This window comes from Phoenix dactylifera, chromosome 2, assembly GCF_009389715.1.
Source record: "Phoenix dactylifera cultivar Barhee BC4 chromosome 2, palm_55x_up_171113_PBpolish2nd_filt_p, whole genome shotgun sequence".
Lineage (NCBI taxonomy): Eukaryota > Viridiplantae > Streptophyta > Magnoliopsida > Arecales > Arecaceae > Phoenix > Phoenix dactylifera.
Window position 1 is genome coordinate 12,243,106 of NC_052393.1, and position 10,863 is coordinate 12,253,968.

A 10,863-nucleotide genomic window follows, 5' to 3' on the forward strand; every position below is an offset into this window, starting at 1 on the left:
CCAGGTTCGAAACGCGCGGGCGTCGATTAAATTTGGAGACCGAATGCTCCATGCCTGGACACGGGGTCTCAAAGTGCTACTGGTCGGCTGGTAGCCTGGGTGGTGCCAGGTGTGACGTACTCACACGGAGGGTCGGATCGGGTAACCGAGCCGGCTCACGGGTGGGGAGGGTATAAGTAAAATAGGTCGGCGTGCCCAACACACGACCCGGTTTGCCCGCATCGAACATACTCCTGGCGGGGTGGGGGGCCCAGTGGGGGCTGCTACGCGGGGTTGGGCTTGTCCCTTCCTCCCCCTTTCTCCTTTTGGTTTAGCAAAAAAAAGAACGATTTAGGCTTCGTCAGGAGGTGACTCGAGCGAGCTGTACTGCCTACCAGATCTGGTTGGCCAGGAACGCTTGTATATTCGGTGAACGATGTAGGTCGTCGAGAGTGCCCGTAGTCAGGCGGCAGAGATGTGTCACACCTCCACCACCGGAGGGACCTTGACAGCTCGGGACATCTGGGGTTCCCACCCTGCTTCGGCAGTATCCCACACGGTGTTTTTCACCTGGGAGCCCCCACCCCCGAGTTTCCTCAAGGTCAACTTTGATGGGTCAGTCCTGGATGGCGGCACGAGGGGAGGTGCGGGTTTCGTCATTCGGGACCCTTTCGCTAGGGTTGTGGCCGTTGGTGGCAGTCATTTATTTGACTCCTCGGTTCCGAGCGCGGAGCTGAGAGCTGCCTGGGCGGGCCTTCGACATGCCCGGTGCGTGTTACAGGCCAGGTCTATCATCCTAGAGGGTGATTCAGCCACCGTTATCAGTTGGATCTGAGAGGGTCCGAGGGGTGACGACAGCGACCACCCTTTGCTTCGTGACATATGGACTATGGCGAGGGATGGATGGGCCTTTCAGGCCAACCATATCTACCGTGAAGCCAATGGGGCTGCGGATTGGGTGGCTGCATATGTAGCCCGCCATGCCGGAGACACTTTGTGGACTGGAGATGGGGAGCTGCCCTTGGCACTCCGAGGTATCCTATTTTTTGACTTTATTGGGTGTATCTGTACCCGTCAGGTATGATTCACCCGTATTAGCAAAAAAAAAAAAAAAAAAAAAAAGAACGATTTAGACATTTTTTGAGGCATATTTTGAGGTACACATGGGTGTGATATTTATTATTTCAGAAGAATCCAGTGCTTGATGAAATTAGATAGTTTATTCAAAAAAATTACTAGATGGATTGATATATAGTCTAATGTTTTAAGTAGTTTCCTACTGACATTCTTTGTGAAGAGTCTGAATACGACGTGTTGTCTGAACATCAAATTTGAGATTAGAAATCTAAAAATAATTGAAAATTCATTTTATTGATCTTTAAGTAATTTTTTATTGACATATTCCTACGAAGTACCTTACGAAACTGAAGAACTTAAAATAGTTGGAAAGTTCTTTGATATCTGAATCATATAGAGATAACAAATTATTTGCAGTCTCTATATGAAGCTTGAGCTTAAGAATCCAAAAACATCTATAATTTATTTAGAGACTTACAAATAGTTTTCATCTACATACTCATTGATACCGGACCATTCATATTTTTCATAGAAACGAGCTTAAAAATGAGCAAAAAATCAAAAGTCTCTTCAGGAATTTTTTGTTAATTTTCTGCTCGACATGTTCCTTATTGAAATTGCTGAAGTTTGTAGTCGCTACATGAAACTTGAGCTTAGCGATATGAAAACAATGAGTTTCAACTTAGGCAAAAAAAAGAAAAAGAAAAAGAATTACTATAGGAAAATAGAGATTTTCCGACGCTTTTTTTCCGAAGCTAGGGAGAAGCGTCGGGCAATCCCCCTTCACCGCCGAACGTTGCCGACGCTTCTAAATAGCGTCGGTACAGCTTCGAAATCAACGACGCTTAAAACGCGTCGTTAATGTCTGGACCTGTTGGAATAATCAACTCAAAGAACTCAAATAAAACTTAAATAATTTAATATCACTGAAACAACTGATTTCGATGCGTACCTCTTTGATGTCGTTTTCTTTAGATCCAAAATAAAATAGATAATACCTGTAGATCGGTCCGAGGCGTGTAGTCACTGTCTTTGAAAGAGATTCGCCTCCTTATATGCACCGGATTCTGGCGATCCCTTCCCAAGATACAACGGACCGTTGATTTTGTAGACGTGCACAGTACTACAAAATCTCTTGAACTCCGCAGGGATTTTTTTTGTATGCTCGTACAAAATGCTTGAAAAAACCAGGAAGAAAAAAACGCCGAAGGAAAAAGCTCTAGAACCGATGTCAAGAGAGAGAATTAATGGAGAGTGAAGAACTATCCTCTCTCTCCCATCTGGAGTAACGTTGGAGCCCAACGTCCCTTTGCATTTAGGATGGCTTTAAATGAGTTTAAATGGGGAGAAACGGTTCACAACCGTTTCAAATTTCAAATTCAAAACATCTTACATTCCCCACCAATTTGAAATTTCGAAAAAAAAAAAATTGAGATAATTTTGAAAATGTCAAAATTTTAAAAAATTCAAAGTACGAGCATTCAGTACACTTAGCTTTCGATAAAAGGTGTCTTCCGGACTTGAACCTTCTTCTAGTTGGTATTTTGCCATCCACACCGGTCCGAAGTGAACAAAGTCTTGAACTTGGACTTTATGTATAGATTTTAAAATACCGAACAACTAAGAGTTGACCCTGCATGTGAGTTCCATCGGGGTAGCGCATTACGGCCGTGCGCAGGTATCTTGTTTTGTGAGTGTCTCCTAGAGAACAAGCCTTAATTCTCTATTTGACTGCGGCCCCACAGTCACACTCACATCGGTGATATCTCCAAGGGTATACTGCAACTCTATACCCTGCTATAATAGCCTTGATATCATTAAGGCATTACGCCATCCTCCTGTCTAGTGCAGTTGAGCACCTGCTCCATAGAGATGGGTAGTGAACCATGTTCACTTTAAATTTGGTGCTCCTACCAGCCACTCAGTCAGCTTGTTTGTCCCATTGAACCTACATCTTGGGATCTCCAGTCAGATAGGTTGGGTTGCCACCGACGGTGACTTAAAAATAGGCTTTAAACCCATCCCCCTCAAAGCATATTGAACTTGTCCTCTCGACAAGCCCTTGGTCAGATGATCTGCCAAGTTCTCCACTGATTTAATATAACTTAAAGTTATAACTCCAGTAGAGGTGAGCTTCCTTAAAATTTTATATCGAAGCTCAATATGCCTAGACGACTTCGAGTTGTGATTTTTACTTTTCACTTTTGCTATAGTCGCCTGATTATCACAGTTAATTAAAATAGCAGGAATAGGCTTATCCATCATGGGAATATCTGATAACAGACCCCTAAGCCAATCTGCTTCTCCACCAGCTAACTCTAAGGCTACCATCTCAGCCTCCATGGTGGATCTAGTAATCAAGGTCTGCTTGGAAGATTTCCAAGCGACTGCACCACCACCTAGTGTAAAGACAAATCCACTAGTGGCCTTTGTATCTTCGGAATCAGAAATCCAGTTAGCATCACTATACCCTTCTAGTACAGTAGGAAAACCAGAATAGTATATCCCGTAGTTAATGGTACCCTTCAAATATTTAAGAAGCCTTTCTATTGCATTCCAATGTGTTTTATCGGGATTACTAGTGTATCTACTTAGTCTGCCTACAGCATAGGAGATATCTGGTCTTGTACAGTTAGATAAATACATAAGACTTCCAATTAATTGAGAATACTTTAATTGAGAAACACTATCCCCACCATTTTTCTTTAATTTTATGCTAGGATCATATGGGGTGCTAACTGGCTTGTAATTTTCGTACCCAAATTTCTTTAACACCTTTTCAACATAGTGAGATTGACTTAGAACAATCTCATTTTGTGTCCTTCTAATTTTGATTCCTAAGATTACTTTAGCTAATCCTAGATCTTTCATGTCAAAATTATCACTTAAGTATTTCTTCACTTCAAAAATTGTGACATGTTCACTACCAAAAATTAAAATGTCATCTACGTATAAACATAGGATAATAATAGACCTATCAAATATTTTCCAATATACACATTTATCGAAGTCACAAATATTAAAGCCATATGATAAAATGACTTGGTCAAACTTTTCATGCCACTGTCTAGGAGCTTGTTTTAATCCATATAAGGATTTGACTAGCTTACACACTTTATTCTCTTGACCAGGAACTACAAAACCTTCTGGCTGCTCCATATAAATTTCTTCATCTAACTCGCCATTAAGAAAGGCTGTTTTCACATCCATCTGATGGATTTCAAGTTTATAAGATGCCACCAATGCTATAAGCACTCGAATGTAGTTATCCTAGTGACTGGAGAATAAGTGTCAAAATAGTCCATTCCTTCTCTTTGACTAAAACCTTTAGCAACTAACCTAGCTTTGTATTTTTCAATGGATCCATCAGGATTTTGTTTCCTTTTAAAGACCCATTTGCATCCTAGTGGTCTAGACCCTGGAGGTAAGTCGGTTAACACCCATGTATTGTGTGAAAGGATTGATTCCATCTCACTTTTAATGGCTTCCTCCCATAGAGGTGCATCACTAGATTTCATTGCTTCAGCATAAGTCAAAGGTTCATCTTCAACAAGGAATGTGTAGAAGTCATCTCCTAGGTTTTTCTCTATTCTAGGCCTCTTGCTCCTTCTAAGTTCAACTTGGGGTTCTATTTCAGTGTTATCATTTTGTGATTTAGAGGATTCTCCTATTTCTAACTTTCTCTTTTCTTTCATAGGAAACACATTCTCAAAAAATACTACATCATTCGATTCTTTAATAGTGTTCGGTGTAATGTCAGGTACATCTGATCGTCCTACTAAGAATCGGTATGCGTTACTATTTTCCGCGTATCCTATGAAAGCTGCATCGAAAGTCTTAGAAGACAGTTTAGTCATCTTGCTAGAGTTAATTTTAACTTTTGCAAGGCAACCCCAAACTTTAAAATATTTTAGACTAGGTTTTCTACCCCACCATAACTCATATGGTGTTTTCTGGTTATCTTTAAATGGTATACGATTAAGTATTTTACATGCTGAAATTAGAGCTTCACCCCATAAATTGTTGGAAAGACCATAACTAATAAGCATTGAGTTAATCATGTCAAGAAAAGTTCTATTTTTTCTTTCAGCAACTCCATTTGACTGAGGAGAATAAGGGGCAGTAGTCTCATGTATAATCCCATGTTCCTCACAGAATTTTTCAAATTCTGTTGAACTATATTCTCCTCCTCTATCTGACCTGAGTCTTTTTATTGTTTTCTGGGTTTGATTTTCAACCTCTGATTTATAAATTTTAAATTTTTCTAAGGCTTCATCCTTAGTTTTTATTAAATATACATAGCAGTATTTTGACATATCATCTATAAAGGTAATAAAGTATCTTTTTCCTCCTCTCGTCAAAATACCGCTCATCTCGCAAATATCACTATGTATTAAATCAAGTAGGTTAGTACTTCTACTTGTTGATTTAAATGGTTTCCTAGGTTGTTTAGCTTGAACACAAATTTCACATTTTTTGTTCTTCTCTAAATTATATTTAGGAATTAAATCTAAGCTCATCATTCTTTTAAGAGTATTGTTATTCACGTGTCCAAGTCTACTATGCCACATCTCTAAAGAGTCAATATGCATAACAAGTGGAGAAGAAACATTTTTATTCATATTGTTGCATGGAAATACACTCAATTTAAATAGCCCATCAGCAACATAACCCCTCCCTACAAATGTCCCACCTTTGGTAATTACAACCTTATTTGATTCAAACACTAATTTAAAGCCTAACTGACTCAAAAGAAAACCACTAATAAGATTCTTGCGAACATCTGGCACATGTTGCACGTTGTGGAGAGTAATAATTTTTCCAGATGTGAACTTCAATTTTACTTCTCCTTCTCCAATCACTTGTGCAACACTGGAGTTGCCCATGGTCACAGTTCTCCCTTTAACTTCCTGGTAGAAAGAAAAAGAGGAAATATCAGAACATATATGGACAGTAGCTCCTGTATCAATCCACCATTCGGTTGGATTGTAGGCCAGATTTAACTCAAGTTTTGAGATTACTAACCTGTCCTCGGTTCCAGTAGAGCCAGAACCTGTTATCATATTTGCCTGAGGAGTCACTTTGTCACCTTGCCCCTTGACTTTGTCCTTTCTATGTCTACACTGTTTGGCAAAGTGTCCTGGTTTTCCACAGACATAACATGTTCTCTTGCTCTGTTCCTTTTGAATCTTTGGTTTTGGCTTCTCAAAGTGTTTCTTGGGTTTATTTCTCCAGAAGTTAGTTTTCTTCGTTTCTACTAAGTTTGCCTTTGCATTAACTTCTGAGTCAATACCTAAATCCTGTTTATGGTTATTCCTGTGTTTTTCTTCTATTTGAAGGGACACAAGTACTTGATCCAAAGAGAGGGTGTGTCTCTTATGCTTCAAAGAGACTTTAAAATTTATCCAGGAAGATGGAAGCTTTTCTATAAGGGCTGCCGCCTGAATTCTCTCATCTATAGAAATTCCCATTGCGACGATCTTCGCCACTATATTCTGGACTTCATGTGCTTGATCAATTACTGATTTTTGATCTACCATTTTGTAAGAAAAATATTCTCCTATGATGAACTTTTCTTCTGATTCAGTTTCTTTACCATATTTCGACTCAAGTTCATCCCACAATGTCTTAGCTGTACCCTCAGCTCTAGAGTAGATGTCGTATAAGTTATCATTTAGTGCACTAAGTATCAAACTTTTGCACAAACGATTATCTTTATCAAATTTGTATTTAGCAGCTGATCTGCCGGGTTCATGATCCATTGGATCCTTAGTTGAAGGATTGTTTGAAACCACATAAAATAAATCTAATGTGTCCAACCAAGACTCCATCTTTGTTTGCCATCTAACAAAATTCTTTCCATCAAATGACTCGGGTTTCAGGATATCGTTTAATGAGTTCTTAACTTTGTCCATCTTTGTATTTCAGAAGCGAAATTCTCTTTCAAAAGTGTTGGAATAATCAACTCAAAGAACTCAAATAAAACTTAAATAATTTAATATCATTGAAACAACTGATTTCGATGCGTACCTCTTTGATGTCGTTTTCTTTAGATCCAAAATAAAATAGATAATACCTGTAGATCGGTCCGAGGCGTGTAGTCACTGTCTTTGAAAGAGATTCGCCTCCTTATATGCACCGGATTCTGGCGATCCCTTCCCAAGATACAACGGACCGTTGATTTTGTAGACGTGCACAGTACTACAAAATCTCTTGAACTCCGCAGGGATTTTTTTTGTATTCTCGTACAAAACGCTTGAAAAAACCAGGAAGAAAAAAACGCCGAAGGAAAAAGCTCTAGAACCGATGTCAAGAGAGAGAATTAATGGAGAGTGAAGAACTATCCTCTCTCTCCCATCTGGAGTAACGTTGGAGCCCAACGTCCCTTTGCATTTAGGATGGCTTTAAATGAGTTTAAATGGGGAGAAACGGTTCACAACCGTTTCAAATTTCAAATTCAAAACATCTTACAGGACCTACGACAATGCTTATAAGCGTCGTCGGAGGCCAAATTCACTCAAATATCTGCCTCCCATCGATCGATGCCCTAGCTGTTATAACCTTTCCTCTCCTCTCCTCCTCCCTACGGCGCTGACAATCCACCGCCTCCCCCCTCTCTCACCTTCATCCCGAGCCCCAATCTGGAGGCAAGTGAGGAGGAGGAAAGATGACTCCATGTGTTCAGATTTCCTCCCCTCTCCTTGTTTATTTATTTTTCTTTCTATTTTGGGAAACTTGACTCCAGGTGAAGAGGAGGAAAAGGAGGAGGGAAGATGGTGAGGGGGAAGATGGAAATGAAGCTCTACGAGTTCTCCAGCACCAGGTTCGGCATCACCACTCCCTTCTTTTCTAGCTCTTATAACCCTCTCGATCCTCTCCTCTCCTCCTCCCTACAGCACCGACAATCCATCGCGTTCAGATGACTCCAGGCAAGCGAGGAGGAGGAAAGATGACTCTAGGCATTCAGATCTCCAGGTTAGGGTTCTCTCTCGATCCGCCTTACTCCCTCTTCCTCGGGTTTCCGAGGTTCCCTACTTCTTGACTGCAGCCAAATATTTAGGATTTCTAGGGTTTATACGTTTTCTTGGCCAAGAGACCATGGATCCAGAGACCGACGAGTACATCCGTGAATCCATTGAGAACTCGCTCGACCTCCCAATCTCTGACAAGAACCTCCGCCTCAAGGTTCTTGCTTCCGAAGACGCCTGCCGCCGCCTCCAAGATCAGATCTTCATCCTTTAGGAGCGCCTCAAGGAGGCTGAGAAGCGTGTAGAGCAATATAAGGTGCAAGTTCTTTGATCTTTTGCGGCTTCTTCTTGCTCCTGGGTTTCTAGGGTTTGGTTTTTTATGGGGAAGTTTTGATTTTGATGTGGGTAGGCAGAGGCGACCATGAATGCCCCGGGGTTGAGGAGGTGCATCGAGGAGAAGGAGATAGTGGCATCGGGATATGCTGATTTGGTGAATCACTACGCCAAATTGGAGGAGTGCTCTCTGTATGAATGGGATCTTGAGAGGGCCATGGAGTCTTGCGATGAATTAGCCAAGGCGAATGACGAGCTTCAATCACGGCTGTAGGACAACTCTTATGTAAGTATTAGATTTTGTTTGTTTCTTTTTCTCTTGTACTTTTATTTCTTTAATTCCTCTTCTCGCTATCGATTCCTGATTCCATTTTAGGGCATTTTTTCGCTGCTCAATCTAGTGGTCTTCCCTCTCGATAATGCCTACACTCGGTCCCTAGTGAAAAAAATATTTTTTTTTAAATAATTGAAGGCTAACCGACGCTTATAAGCGTGGGCTTTTAATCTAGAAAGCATCGCTAAAAACCTACCTTTTGCAACATTTTCCAAAAGCGTCAAAAAATTTTTTTTCCCACTCAGGTATCGCCGACGCTTTGGCGATGCTTTGAGAAGCATCGGCGGGACTTTAGCCGACGCTTATAAGCGTCGTGAAAGGTCGCAAAATGCGTCGGGATAGGTTGGTTTTCCTGTAGTGAATCTATGGACACACTTAGAGGTTGAAAGTGGTTTGTAATTTCTATATGAAATTTCTTATACAACTAAGAAGAGTATGGATGTGATAGTCTTAGTTGGTTTAGATGCTAAGATAAATCATATAGATGGTAGGGTTTTTTTTCCTTTCTCCAAAGAGGAGGGGAGGGCGGTAGCTTTATGTCTAGGGGATCTTATTATATATCTTTATATATATATAATGCATTTTAATGCAAAAACCCAACAGCACCAACAAAGAACAAAATCTCTATGAGAAATTTGAACTTAAAAACTTTAAAAAATTTGATAATTCGTTTATGTACTTTTAAGGTCTAAAAAATCTTCACTACAAATATAATCATCCAAGCTTTTCCCCATGAATATAAGGTTGACTATAATTAGTCGCGACTCCAAGTTGAAAAAGTTCCATTAAATTAAGCACCAAATAGCTTTTATTGCCAACCCCCTATAAATTGACGCTAAATCCTTGTCCAAGACAGCTTTGAGCAAGAGAGAGGGTTGGAAAGTAGGAGATCTTTCTTGTCGTTGTAATTTAAGCTCTATCCTCGAAAGTCCACTACACTTGGAAAAAGTATATACAAAGGAGGAAGATGATAATTTTGGATAAAGGGAGTTTCTTCATTCCTAAAGCACAAATAAGCCAGAAGGCCAGTTGCATAATAGTTCAATAGTCCAACTTAAAACTACAATTTCTTAATCATTTCATGCATTTTTTAAGGTGCAAGCATGCCTGAAGCTAAAACCAACAAAATAAGAACTCTTCGATCGTGATCCAATGGCAAGTACTTAATTAATTCTTCCCCATGATAAGTCACTAGTGCTTTCCATAGATTTTTTTTTCTATAACGGATGATTCATACACTTCTAGTGTGAATACATCCAAAAAATCAAAAAAAATAATAAGTCTTGAAGCGTTCTAGACAACTCCTTCTCACCAACCCAGGTCACCCAATTTGCAGCTCCATTGGCCTCTCTGTAGACATATATGGCCTAGAAGGCAACGTCTCCACCTACTATGGTTTGAGTATAACAGAGCAATGGTTGGCAGCTACCCATACTACCGGTGCGCCCCTTGTCCATAGCTCTTTAGCTTTGTCTTAGGCAAAGCACAACCTTTCTTCCACGTCACCCAAAAGGAGTCCCCTGTTGCAATCCGGTCTAATAGAAACACATATGGATCCAAGTCCAATGTTTCCTGACAATCTGACATATGACATCCAGCAAAATCTTCCAAACGATCTTTTCATCCTGATGTTGTTGCTCATGGTCAGATCGGATCGGACATTATCAACAAGGATTCGTGTGAACCGGGAGCAAGACAGGATACCTTCTGGGTGGTGGTAGGCCATTAGTGCAGTCTGCAGCCATGCAGTCTTCCTCTGGTACGTAGTCTTACGAATGGTGGTGCGATTCGCTCCAGTTGTTCGCACCCACCTCGTTATTTCCTGTCTCTACTTTTTTAACAAATATTGCCGCCTGCGTGCTCTCCAGCTAGTTGTTCTAAAAAGAAAGTAGAGAATTATTCTCCCTTCCATTAATTTTCTTTTCCCTTCTCACTCGGTGATACATATACAGATTCCGAATAGAAATCACCATTAATTATTTCCCGTTATTCTGAATTCTACAAATTACACGAAAACCATTGCCTCTAAATTCGATCACCACTTTTCTGCTTTTCCAAATGAACAATCTAATCCACTATTCTATGGCATTTAGTCTAACAACGAAACGATGGCCCGTTTCCAACGAAGAATATGATCCCAAACAAAAGTTTAAGGAAAAAGATCTCCCTTTT

The 10,863-nt window shown here is 40.3% G+C and overlaps 1 pseudogene; it reads left to right on the plus strand.

Annotated features, from left to right (window-relative positions):
* The first annotated feature begins 8,054 nt into the window (after window positions 1–8,054).
* LOC120104651 lies at window positions 8,055–8,631 on the plus strand (annotated as a pseudogene).
* The last annotated feature ends 2,232 nt before the right edge of the window (window positions 8,632–10,863 follow it).